Source organism: Papio anubis, chromosome 2, assembly GCF_008728515.1.
Source record: "Papio anubis isolate 15944 chromosome 2, Panubis1.0, whole genome shotgun sequence".
Taxonomy (NCBI): domain Eukaryota; kingdom Metazoa; phylum Chordata; class Mammalia; order Primates; family Cercopithecidae; genus Papio; species Papio anubis.
Genome location: NC_044977.1, coordinates 63,252,070 through 63,263,287, shown reverse-complemented (window position 1 = coordinate 63,263,287; position 11,218 = coordinate 63,252,070). Strand labels below are relative to the sequence as shown.

Sequence of the window (11,218 nt, the reverse complement as noted above, 5' to 3'; positions counted from 1 at the left end):
ATCTTAAACTTTATAGTAATAAATTTTTGGAAATTTATAAAATCATAGAAAAAGCTGACAATTTTCTTATTACTATTACCAGGAACTGATGAGGCTTTACATCGTATGATACTTGCTTTAATATTCCATTGTAAGAAGTGGAGTTCCTTCATTTTTGTTCCCATACTTTTTACGTATTTGTTGCCTCTCTAAGAGATAAAAATATTAATACTATCATACTTTTCCTCATCTTTCCTTACTCTAACTCCAAATTTTTAATTAGTGTTAAAATTATGATGTTAATTTCACATTATACATGTTTATAGCCTTTATATTGTGTTCTGTAAAAATCCTCAGAGTCATTTGGTGTTATTTCTATATTTAAATAAATCCAAATGCTAATTGCAAGTGAGTTTATCATGTTGTCTTTATTGTTGAGTTTTTGTCTTGATTTACCACCTAACTGATTGGATTTGTTGTGCAGCAGGTTGACTTTTTCCAAAAAAGACTGTTACAAAGTTTCCTGAATATTTTGTACTGGATAATTTCTGTCTACTCTTTTTTTTTTTTTTTTTTTTTAAGATAGAGTCTCCCTCTGTCACCCAGGCTGGAGTGCAAAGGTGTGAGATCAGCTCACTGCAACCCCGCCTCCTGGGTTCAAGCGATTCTCCTGCCTCAGGCTCCCGGGTAGCTGGGATTACACATGTGTGCCCCATGCCCAGTTATTTTTTTTTTATTTTTTTATTTTTTTTGTATTTTTAGTAAAGACGGGGGTTTCACCATGTTGGCCAGGCTGGCCTTGAACTCCTAACCTCAAGTGATCAGCCCTCCTCAGCCTCCCAAAGTGCTGGGATTACAAGCCAGAGCCACTGTGCCTAACTTCTGTCTATTGTCTTCATATTTGACTGACATCTTAATCAGATATAATATTCATAGTTAAAATGCTCTTTTGTCAGAATTTGTATACTTTTTCTTTTTTCTAGTGTGGAATGAGGTTGTAGAGGAGTGAGAGGCCATCATATTTTCTCTTTAAGGTGATCTTTTTTTACTGCTTACATAGGTAATAAAACAACCTTTTAAAAACTTATTATTATATTTTAGGTTCTGGGATATATGTGCAAAACATGCAGGTTTGTTATGTAGGTATACACTTGCGATGGTGGTTTGCTGCACCCATCAACCCGCCATCTACGTTACGTATTTCTCCTAATGCTCTCCCTCCCCTACACCCTCACCCCCTGAAAGGTCCCAGTGTGTGACATTTCCCCTCCCTGTGCCCATGTGTTCTGACTGTTCAACTCCCACTTATGAGTGAGAACACATGGTGTTTGGTTTTTCTGATCCTGTGTTAGTTTGCTGAGAATAATGATTTCCAGCTTCATCCATGTCCCTGCAAAGGATATGAACTCATCCTTTTATATGGCTGAATAGCATTCCATGGTGTATATGTGCCACATTTTCTTTATCCAGTCTATCATTGATGGGCATTTGGATTGGTTCCAAGTCTTTGCTATTTTGAATGGAGAAGCAATAAACATACATGTGCATGTGTCTTCATAGTAAAAGGATTTATAATCCACTGGGTATATACATAGTAATGGGATTGCTGGGTCAAATGGTATTTCTGATTCTAGATCCTTGAAGAATAGCCACACTGTCTTCCACAATGGTTGAAATAATTTACACTCCTACCAACAGTGTAAAAGCATTCCTATTTCTCCACCTCCTCTCCAGCCATCTATTGTTTCCTGACTTTTTAATGATTGCCATTCTAACTGGTGTGAGATGGTATCTCACTGTGGTTTTGATTTGCATTTCTCTAATGACCAGTGCTGATGAGCTTTATTTCATAAGCTTGTTGGCTGCATAAATGCCTTCTTTTGAGAAGTGTCTATTCATATCCTTCATGCACTTTTTGATGGGGTTGTTTTTTCTTGTAAATTTGTTTAAGTTCTTTGTAGATTCTGGATATTAGCCATTGTCAGATGGACAAATTGCAAAAATGTTCTCCCATTCAGTAGGTTGCGTGTTCACTCTGATGATAGTTTCTTTCACTGTGTAGAAGCTCTTTAGTTTAATTAGATCCCATTTGTCAATTTTGTCTTTTGTTGCCATTGCTTTTGGTGTTTTAGTCATGAAGTCTTTGCCCATGCCTATGTCCCGAATGGTGTTGCCTAGGTTTTCTCCTAGGGTTTTTATGGTTTTAGGGCTTACAGTTAAGTCTTTCATCCATCTTGAGCTAATTTTTTATGAGGTGTAAGGAAGGGGTCCAGTTTCATTTTTATGCATATGGCTAGCCACTTTTCCCAACACCATTTATTAAATAAAGAATCCTTTCCCCATTGCTTGTTTTTGTCAAGTTTATCAAAGATCAGATGGTTGTAGATGTGTGGCATTATTTCTAGGGCCTCTGTTCTGTTCCATTGGTCGATATCTGTTATGGTACCAGTACCATGCTGTTTTGGTTACTGCAGCCCTGTAGTATAGTTTGAAGTCAGGTAGCATGCTCCTTCCAGCTTTGTTCTTTTCGCTCAGGATTGTCTTGGCTATATGGGCTGTTTTTTGTTTCCATATGAAATTTAAGTAGTTTTTTCTAATTCTGAGAAGAAAGTCAATGGTAGTTTGATGGGGATAGCATTGATTCTATAAATTACTTTGCGTGGTATAGTCATTTTCACAATGTTGATTCTTCTATCCATGAGCATGGAATATTTTTCCATTTGTTTGTGCCTGCTCTTATTTTCTTGAGCAGAGGTTTGTAGTTCTCCTGAAAGAGGTCCTTCACATCCCCTGTAAGTTGTATTCCTAGGTATTTTATTATCTGTGTAGCTATTGTGAATGAGAGTTCACTCATGATTTGACTCTCTGTTTGACTATTATTGGTGTAGAGGAATGGTTGTGATTTTTGCATGTTGATGTTGTATCCTGAGAGTTTGTATCCTGTGACATTTTTATTTCTGCCTTAAATTTGCTATTTAACCAGTAGTCATTCAGGAGCAGGTTTTTCAATTTCCATGTAGTTGTGTGGTTTTGAGTGAATTTCTTAATCCTGAGTTCTAATTTGATTGCACTGTGGTCTGAGAGACTGTTTGTTATGATTGCCATTCTTTTGCATTTGCTGGGGAGTGTTTTACTTCCAATTATGTGGTCAATTTTAGAATATGTGTGATGAGGTGCTGAGAAGAATGTACATTCTGTTGATTTGGGGTGGAGAGTTCTGTTCTGTAGATGTCTATTAGATTTGCTTGACCCAGAGCTGAGTTCAAGTCCTGAATATCCTTGTTGATTTTCTGTCTCGTTGATCTAATATTGACAGTGGGGTGTTAAAGTTTCCCACTATTATTGTGTGGGAATCTAAGTCTCTTTGTAGGTATCTAAGAACTTGCTTTCTGAATCTGGGTGCTCCTGTATTGGGTGCATGTATATTTAGGATAGTTAGTTCTTCTTGCTGCATTGATCCCTTTACAATTATGTAATGCCCTTCTTTGACTTTTTTGACCTGTGTTGGTTTAAAGTCTGTTTTTATCAGAGACTAGGAATGCAAACCCTGCTTTTTTTTTTCTTTTGCATTTGCTTGGTAAATATTCCTCTATCCTTTTATTTTGAGCATACGTTTGTCTTTGCACGTGAGATAGGTCTCCTGAATACAGCACTCTGATGGGTCTTGACTCTTTAACCCATTTGCCAGTCTGTGTATTTTAATCGGGGCATTTAGCCCATTTACATTTAAAGCTAATATTGTTATGTGTGAATTTGATCCTGTCATTATGATGCTAGCTGGTTATTTTGCCCATTAGTTGATGCAGTTTCTTCATAGTGTTGATGGTCTTTACAATTTGGTATGTTTTTGCATTGGCTGGTACTGGTTTTTCCTTTCACATTTACTGTGTCCTTCAGGAGCTCTTGTAAGGCAGGCCTGGTGATGACAAAATCTCTCAGCATTTGTTTGTCTGTAAAGGATTTTATTTCTCCTTCATTTGTGATGCGTAATTTGGCTGGATATGAAATTCTGCTTTGAAAATTCTTTTCTTTAAGAATGTTGAAGATTGGCCCCCACTGTCTTCTGGCTTGTAGGGTTTCTGCAGAGAGATACACTGTTAGTCTGATGGGCTTCCCTTTGTGGGTAACTCAAGCTTTCTCTCTGTCTGCCCTTAATGTTTTCTCCTTCATTCCAACCTTGGTGAATCTGACAAGTATGTGTCTTGGGGTTGCTCTTGTCGAGAAATATCTTAGTGATGTTCTCTGTATTTCCTGAATTTGAATGTTGGCCTGTCTTGTTAGGTTGGGGATGTTCTCCTGGATAATATACTGAAGTGTGTTTTCCAACTTGGTTCCATTCTCCCCATCACTTTCAGGTACACCAATCAATCATAGGTTTCATCTTTTCACATAGTCCCATATTTCTTGAAGGCTTTGTCCATTCTTTTTCATTATTTATTCTCTAATCTTGTCTTCATGCTTTATATCATTAAGTTGATCTTTAATCTCTGATATCCTTTCTTCCACTTGATCAATTTGATTATTGATACTTGTGTATGCTTCATGAAGTTCTTGTGCTGTGTTTTTCAGCTCCATCAGGTCATTTATGTTCTTACCTAAACTGGTTATTCTATTTAGCAATTCCTCTAACCCTTTCTCTAGGTTCTTAGCTTCCCTGCATTGTGTTAGGACATGCTCCTTTAGCTTGGAGGAGTTTGTTATCACCCACCTTCTGAAGCCCACTTCTGTCAATTCATCAAACTCATTCTCCATTCAGTTTTGTTCCCTTGCTCGCAAGGAATTGTGATCCTTTGGAGGAGAAAAGGCATTCTGGTTTTTGGAATTTTCAAGCTTGTTGCGCTGGTTTTTCCTCATCTTTGTGTATTTCTCTACCTCTGGTCTTTGATATTGGTGACCTTCAGATGGAGTTTTTGTGTGGTCATCCTTTTTGTTGATGTTGATGTTATTGCTTTCTGTTTGTTAGTTTTCCTTGAAGAGTCAGGCACCTCTTCTGCAGGTCTGCTGGAGTTCACTGGAGGTCCACTGCAGACCCTGTTTGCCTGGGTATCACCAGCAGAGGCTGAAGAACAGCAAAGATTGCTGCCTGCCCCTTCCTCTGGAACCTTTGTCCCGGAGGGGCACCTGCCAGATGCCAACTGGAGGTCTCCAGTATGAGATGTCTGTCAACCCAGAATGTCTCTTCTCCTCCAAGTATCACAACTCCTCACCAGCAAGGGAACAAACTGGATGGAGCATGAGTTTGACAAACTGACAAAATTCTACCAGAGGTGCAAAGAGGAGCTGGTACCATTCTTTCTGAAGTTATTCCAAACAATAGAAAAAGAAGGACTCCTCCCTAACTCATTTTATGAGGCCAGCATCATCTTGATACCAAAACCTGGCAGAGACACAACAAACAAAGAAAATTTCAGGCCAGTATCCCTGATGAACATGGATGTGAAAATCCTCAGTAAAATACTGGTAAACAGAATCCAGCAGCACATCAAAAAGCTTATCCACCACGATCAAGTCAACTTCATCCCTGGGATGCAAGGCTGGTTCAACATACGCAAATCAATAAACATAATCCATCACATAAACGGAACCAAGGACCAAAACCTCATGATTATCTCAATAGATGCAGAAAAGGCCTTCAATAAAATTCAACAACCCTTCATGCTAAAAACTCTCAATAAACTAGGTATTGATGAAATGTATCTCAAAATAATAAGAGCTATTTATGACAAACCCACAGCCAGTATCATACTGAATGGGCAAAAGCTGGAAGCATTCCCTTTGAAAACCGGGACAAGACAAGAATGCCCTCTCTCACCACTCCTATTCAACACAGTATTGGAAGTTTTGGCCAGGGAAATCAGGCAAGAGAAAGAAATAAAGGGTATTCAAATAGGAAGGGAGGAAATCAAATTGTCTCTGTTTGCAGATGACATGATTGTATATTTAGAAAACCTTATCGTCTCAGCCCAGAATCTCCTTAATCTGATAAGCAGCTTCAGCAAAGTCTCAGAGTACAAAATCAATGTGCAAAAATCACAAGCATTCCTATACACCAATAATAGAGAGCCAAATCATGAGTGAACTCCCACTCACAATTGTTACAAATACAAAGAGAATAAAATATCTAGAAATATAACTCACAAGGGATGTGAAGGACCTCTTCACAGAGAACTACAAACCACTGCTCAAGGAAATAAGACAAGATACAAACAAAGGGAAACACATTCCATGCTCATAGATAGGAAGACTCAATATCGTGAAAATGGTCATACTGCCCAAAGTAATTTACAGATTCAGTGCTATCCCATCAAGCTACCACTGACTTTCTTCACGGAATTAGAAAAAACTACTTTGAATTTTATATTGAACCAGAAATAAAAAAGCCCGTATAGTCGAGACAATCCCAAGCCAAAAGAACAAAACAACATATTTTTAAACTGACTGTTGATAATTTTGCTTCTGTAATTGCCTATAGCTAATTTTTTTCTTATTTTTAATAGTGTTGTATTTTACTATTATAAACAGCATGTTATGAAGATCTCTGTACATGCATACTATTATACATAATTGAATATAAATTTAAAGTTAATTTTAGAAGTCTTATTACCTGAATAGTGCATATGCATTACAAATATGTACAAATATTACAAGTTGCCTTCTATAGGGGTATAATTTTCAACTCCCATTATCAGTGTATAATTGTATGTGTTGCCCCACCCAGATAAATACGGTGTATTAATTTTTCAGCATTATAGATCTGCTGAGTAAAATGTAGTATCTTGTTTAATTTTCATTGTTCCTATTACAAGTGAAGTTTAGCCCCTGTTTATATTTAAGGGTGTTTTACATTCTTTTTTAGTTTGAGTTTCATGCTCTTTACCCATTTTTATTGAATATTTTCTATTTGATATGTAGGTATTACTTATATGTTAAGAAAAATAATACTCCCAATGCTTGCAATTTCTCATAAAAATATTTTCCCAATTTATCAGTTGTCCACCAGCTTTCTACATAGTATTTTGTGATGCAAATATTTAATTTTTATATCTAATTTTATCAAACATTTTCATGGCTGCTGGGATTCTGTCATGGCTAAGAAAACTGTTTTCCATTCCTATATTATAACCTTTTCCCATTTTTTCTTTTAGGTATTTTTATGGTTTCATGTGAGACCTTGGACAAGTTACCTAACATTCCGGTGCTCCAATGTCCTTATTGATAGTGGGGACAGTATCAACAATACATGCCTCATAGAATTCTGTGGTTTACATTACTTCGTAAATGGAAAATAAACAATTATTAGCCAGACATGGTGGCTCAGAGCTGTAATCCCAACACTTTGGGAGGCTGAGGCAGGAGGACTGCTTACAGTCAGGAGTTTGAGACCAGCCTGGGCAACAAAAGTGAGACCTTGTCTCTACATTATAAAATAAATTAGCCAGGTGTGATCTTATATACCTGTAATTCCAGCTATTCAAGAGGCTGAGGCAGGAGAATAGAACTCTCTCTTCAAATCTTCAAAGAAGAGTTAAAAATAAGATTTTAAAACGTGCACACTGTGAGAACTTAAAAAGGGATAGCTATTTTACAGTTATTGAATAATCCTGTTTTCATCACTGGTATGCACAATGTCATCTTTATCATATACTAAATTCTTAAAACTATTTAGCTCCATTTCTACACCTTTCACAAGACAAAATCAGTGGTGTTTCTCCAAGCTCCTATATTATCTTCCTATTATGGCCCTGATAATATTATTTTGTATCTATTGCTTGTTTAGATTACCATTAAACTACAAATTTTTTGAGGAGGAGGATTTTATTGCTTTCTTTGTATACTCACTGCCTATAAACTAACATAGTAAACTTACAGTAAATACTTTTTAAAAATTCAGGTTTATAAAGGCACATATAATAGAATTCACCCAAAATATTTCAATTTGATGTAGCCAAATTTATCAAATTATCTATTTGACTTTTTCCCTTCTGTGTCCTAAGAAATCTTTGTATAAGCCAAGGTCACAGAGATTTTTTCCCTTTGTATAGACATTTTGTTATTTTATCTAATGTTTAAGTCTATGACACATTTCAATTTATACTTGGTATGCGGTAAGAGTAAAGGCTGAGGTTCATTTTATTTTGGATATATTGTTATTCAATTATTCTAGCACCACTTTTAAAAAGACAATCCTTTCCCTAATGAATTACCTTATAGTAAATAAACTATGCATCCTTAGACTTACGTATTTCAGATCTTTGTACCTTTTTGTAAACCATTTGAAAGTACATTCAAATGGAATGATTTTTAAATGGAGATAAATATTTTTTAAATTAACCTCAATGTTTTCATTATTTTCTCATTGTCTTTTCAGTTATTTTAATTCAACTATTTTTTTATCTGATAGTGATTCATAGACTGGCAGTAAAATGTAAAAAGAGAAAACCCATTGAAATCAGAAAGTCTTAGGTTCAAATGCCCACTGTGCCATTTATTACCTGTTTGTGGGTTATTTATATAAGAACCTGTAACTTCAGTTTCTTGAATTATAAAATGTACATAATTTCTATTTCCTAAAGTTATATGGAAGATTACTTACGATTACAAATGTGGGGATGGGGTTTACTTACTAAGCATACATGCTCAATTATATTATGGGATTCTAATAAAAGAAATCTTGCCACGGCTTGTATGCATTCTTTTCCACCAAGATTAGGCACTGATCCAGCCTACAATTTTCTTACTTATTTAAAGACACTAGCAATGAGAACTTGCAATTTATCTATTCTTATATTGCTTTACTTTTGCCTTGTCCCTAACTGAAATGATGATTGATATAATTTTGGTGTCCATGTACTCTAACTTCTGTTGTTGAGCATGCAAACAAAACACTAGAGATATCCTCAGACATAAGATAATTAGGGACCCTACATCCATTTGCAAAGTTTTTAGTATACAAAGATAGAACCATGCCAAAAAGACCAAGAGTAAAGTTACAAAATAAAAATACAGATTCCATCGTATTTCTCCAGATTCCATTGGTGGCATTCAGCACGTAAGGTTTCCATATTGTTGGGGGCACCATTAGAAAGCAAACAGGTGGTCCTGGGACCTACTGTGAGTTAGCTACCCTGTAAGTGTAAGTGCTCTGGGGTCTGGGTGGCTGCACATTGATCAGCTGAATGAATTAAAAGAGCTATAATACTCTTGGTTCCAGGTACATTTGTTCCTTCTTGTCTGATTATAACACACAGAAAGAGGGTAGGTTCTCATTATCATTTCAAAATGGACTAAACACTGTGAAAGCACTAAGAAAATTAGGATGGTGGAGACCACAGAAAATTTCTTGAACAAGGAGGCTTAAAGCCAGTGATTGTGAAATCTGAGCTTAATGGGCCTATATCCATTACTTTTTCCCTGGCAAGTAGGGAAGGCAATCAGGATTACTTCACAGAGAAAAAGATGATTCATGCATTCATAGCCATGGGAACTGTCATACATTTTGGTAGAGGCAAAATACTGGAATGCTGCTTGGTCTTCAAGGAAATTATCTTATCCAAGCCCTCTAAACAGTTAAGCTACATCCAAAGAGGAAATGGCTTTTAATTAATAATCAGTATTTTCTAGATAAAGCATGCTTGAGCCAAACTTTCAAAATAGATGTGGGGGAATCTGTCAAAAATATTTTAAAAGAGCCCATGTTGATTTTTAAGAGAATGGCAACATTCTTATGATTAAGTATGATCCATAGTAATACCTATAAGAGAAAAATGTATAGCGAGGAGACATTTGGAACTATTACTTAAAATAATAAATTATTATGATAATTTTTGAAGATAATTGTAGATTCATATACAGTTGAAAGAAATAATACAGAGTGATCCCATGGACTATATGCCTATGATAACAGCACTCACCACAGTAGAAATAGAAGAAAAACTCCTCAATCTGATAAAAGCCATCTCAAACACCTGCTGACATCATACTTACTGGCGAAAGACTGAATGTGTTCCCACCTTAGACGTGGAACAAAGCAAAGATGTGTGTTCTCATCATACTTAAAGATAGGACTAGAAGTTCTAACCACTTGCAATGAGGCAATAATAGAAATGAAAAGCAATAAAATTGGAAAATAAGTAGTAAAACTGTTTCTATTTCCAGGTAACATGATTTTTTTTATATAGGAAATCCTTAGGATACACACACACATACACACACACACAGAAACAGAGAGAGAGAGAGAGAGAGAGAACCAATAAATGACTTCAACAAGATTGCAAGATATAAGATCAATATATAAAATCAATGGTAATTCTATACTAGCAATGAACAATCTGAAAATGAAATTAAGAAAATAATTCCTTTTCTAACAGTATAAAAAAGAACAATACACTTAGAAATAAATTCAACAAAAGAAGTGCAAACTTATGCTCTTAAAACTATAAAACATAGTTGACAGAAATTAAAAATCTAAATAGTTGGAGAAACATCTCATATTCATGAATCAGAAGACTAAACATGGTTAAGATAGCAGTATTTCCCACAGTAGATCTACAGATTCAATGCAATTCCCATCAGAATCCCAGCTGACTTCTCCATAGAAACTAATAAAGTGATTCTAAATTCACATTAATTGCAATGGGCCAGAACAGCCAAAACAATCTTGAAAAAGAACAAAACAAGAAGAGTCAGACTTCTTGGTTTCAAAACCTACTACAAAGAAATATTGATCAAGACAATGTGGTAGTGGCATAAGATAGACATATAGATCAAAGGAATAGAACTGAGAGATTCAGAGTCCGAAAATAAACTTACATATATACGGTCAAGTGATTTTCACTAAGATTACTAAGACCCTCCATTCACTGGGAACAGGATAGTCTTCTCAGCAAATGGTGCTGGGATAACTATACAGCTAATGTAAAAGAATGAAGTTGGACCACTACCTCCTACCATATGTAAAATTAACTTGAAATGGAACTAAGAGCTAAAACAATAAAACACTTTGAAGAAAAAACAGAAACAAATCTTACAAACCTTGGATCAATTAATTAGTTTATTACGTATTCCAATAAAAGCACAAGCAACAAAAGAAAAAAATAAATTATACTCCATCAAACTGTGAAATATTTGTGCTGGAAAAAAACACCATAAATAAAATGAGAAGAAAACCCAGAGAATGAGAGAAAAATCTTTGCAAATCATATCTCTGATAAAGGGCTTATATCCAGAATATATAAAGAAC

The 11,218-nt window shown here is 35.6% G+C and overlaps 1 long non-coding RNA gene across 2 annotated transcripts in view; it reads left to right on the top strand.

The window, feature by feature from the left end:
* The window catches only part of LOC103881958, a 116,632-nt gene that overhangs the window by 94,156 nt on the left and 11,258 nt on the right, over positions 1–11,218 (top strand). The gene's annotated exons all lie outside the window — the stretch shown is intronic.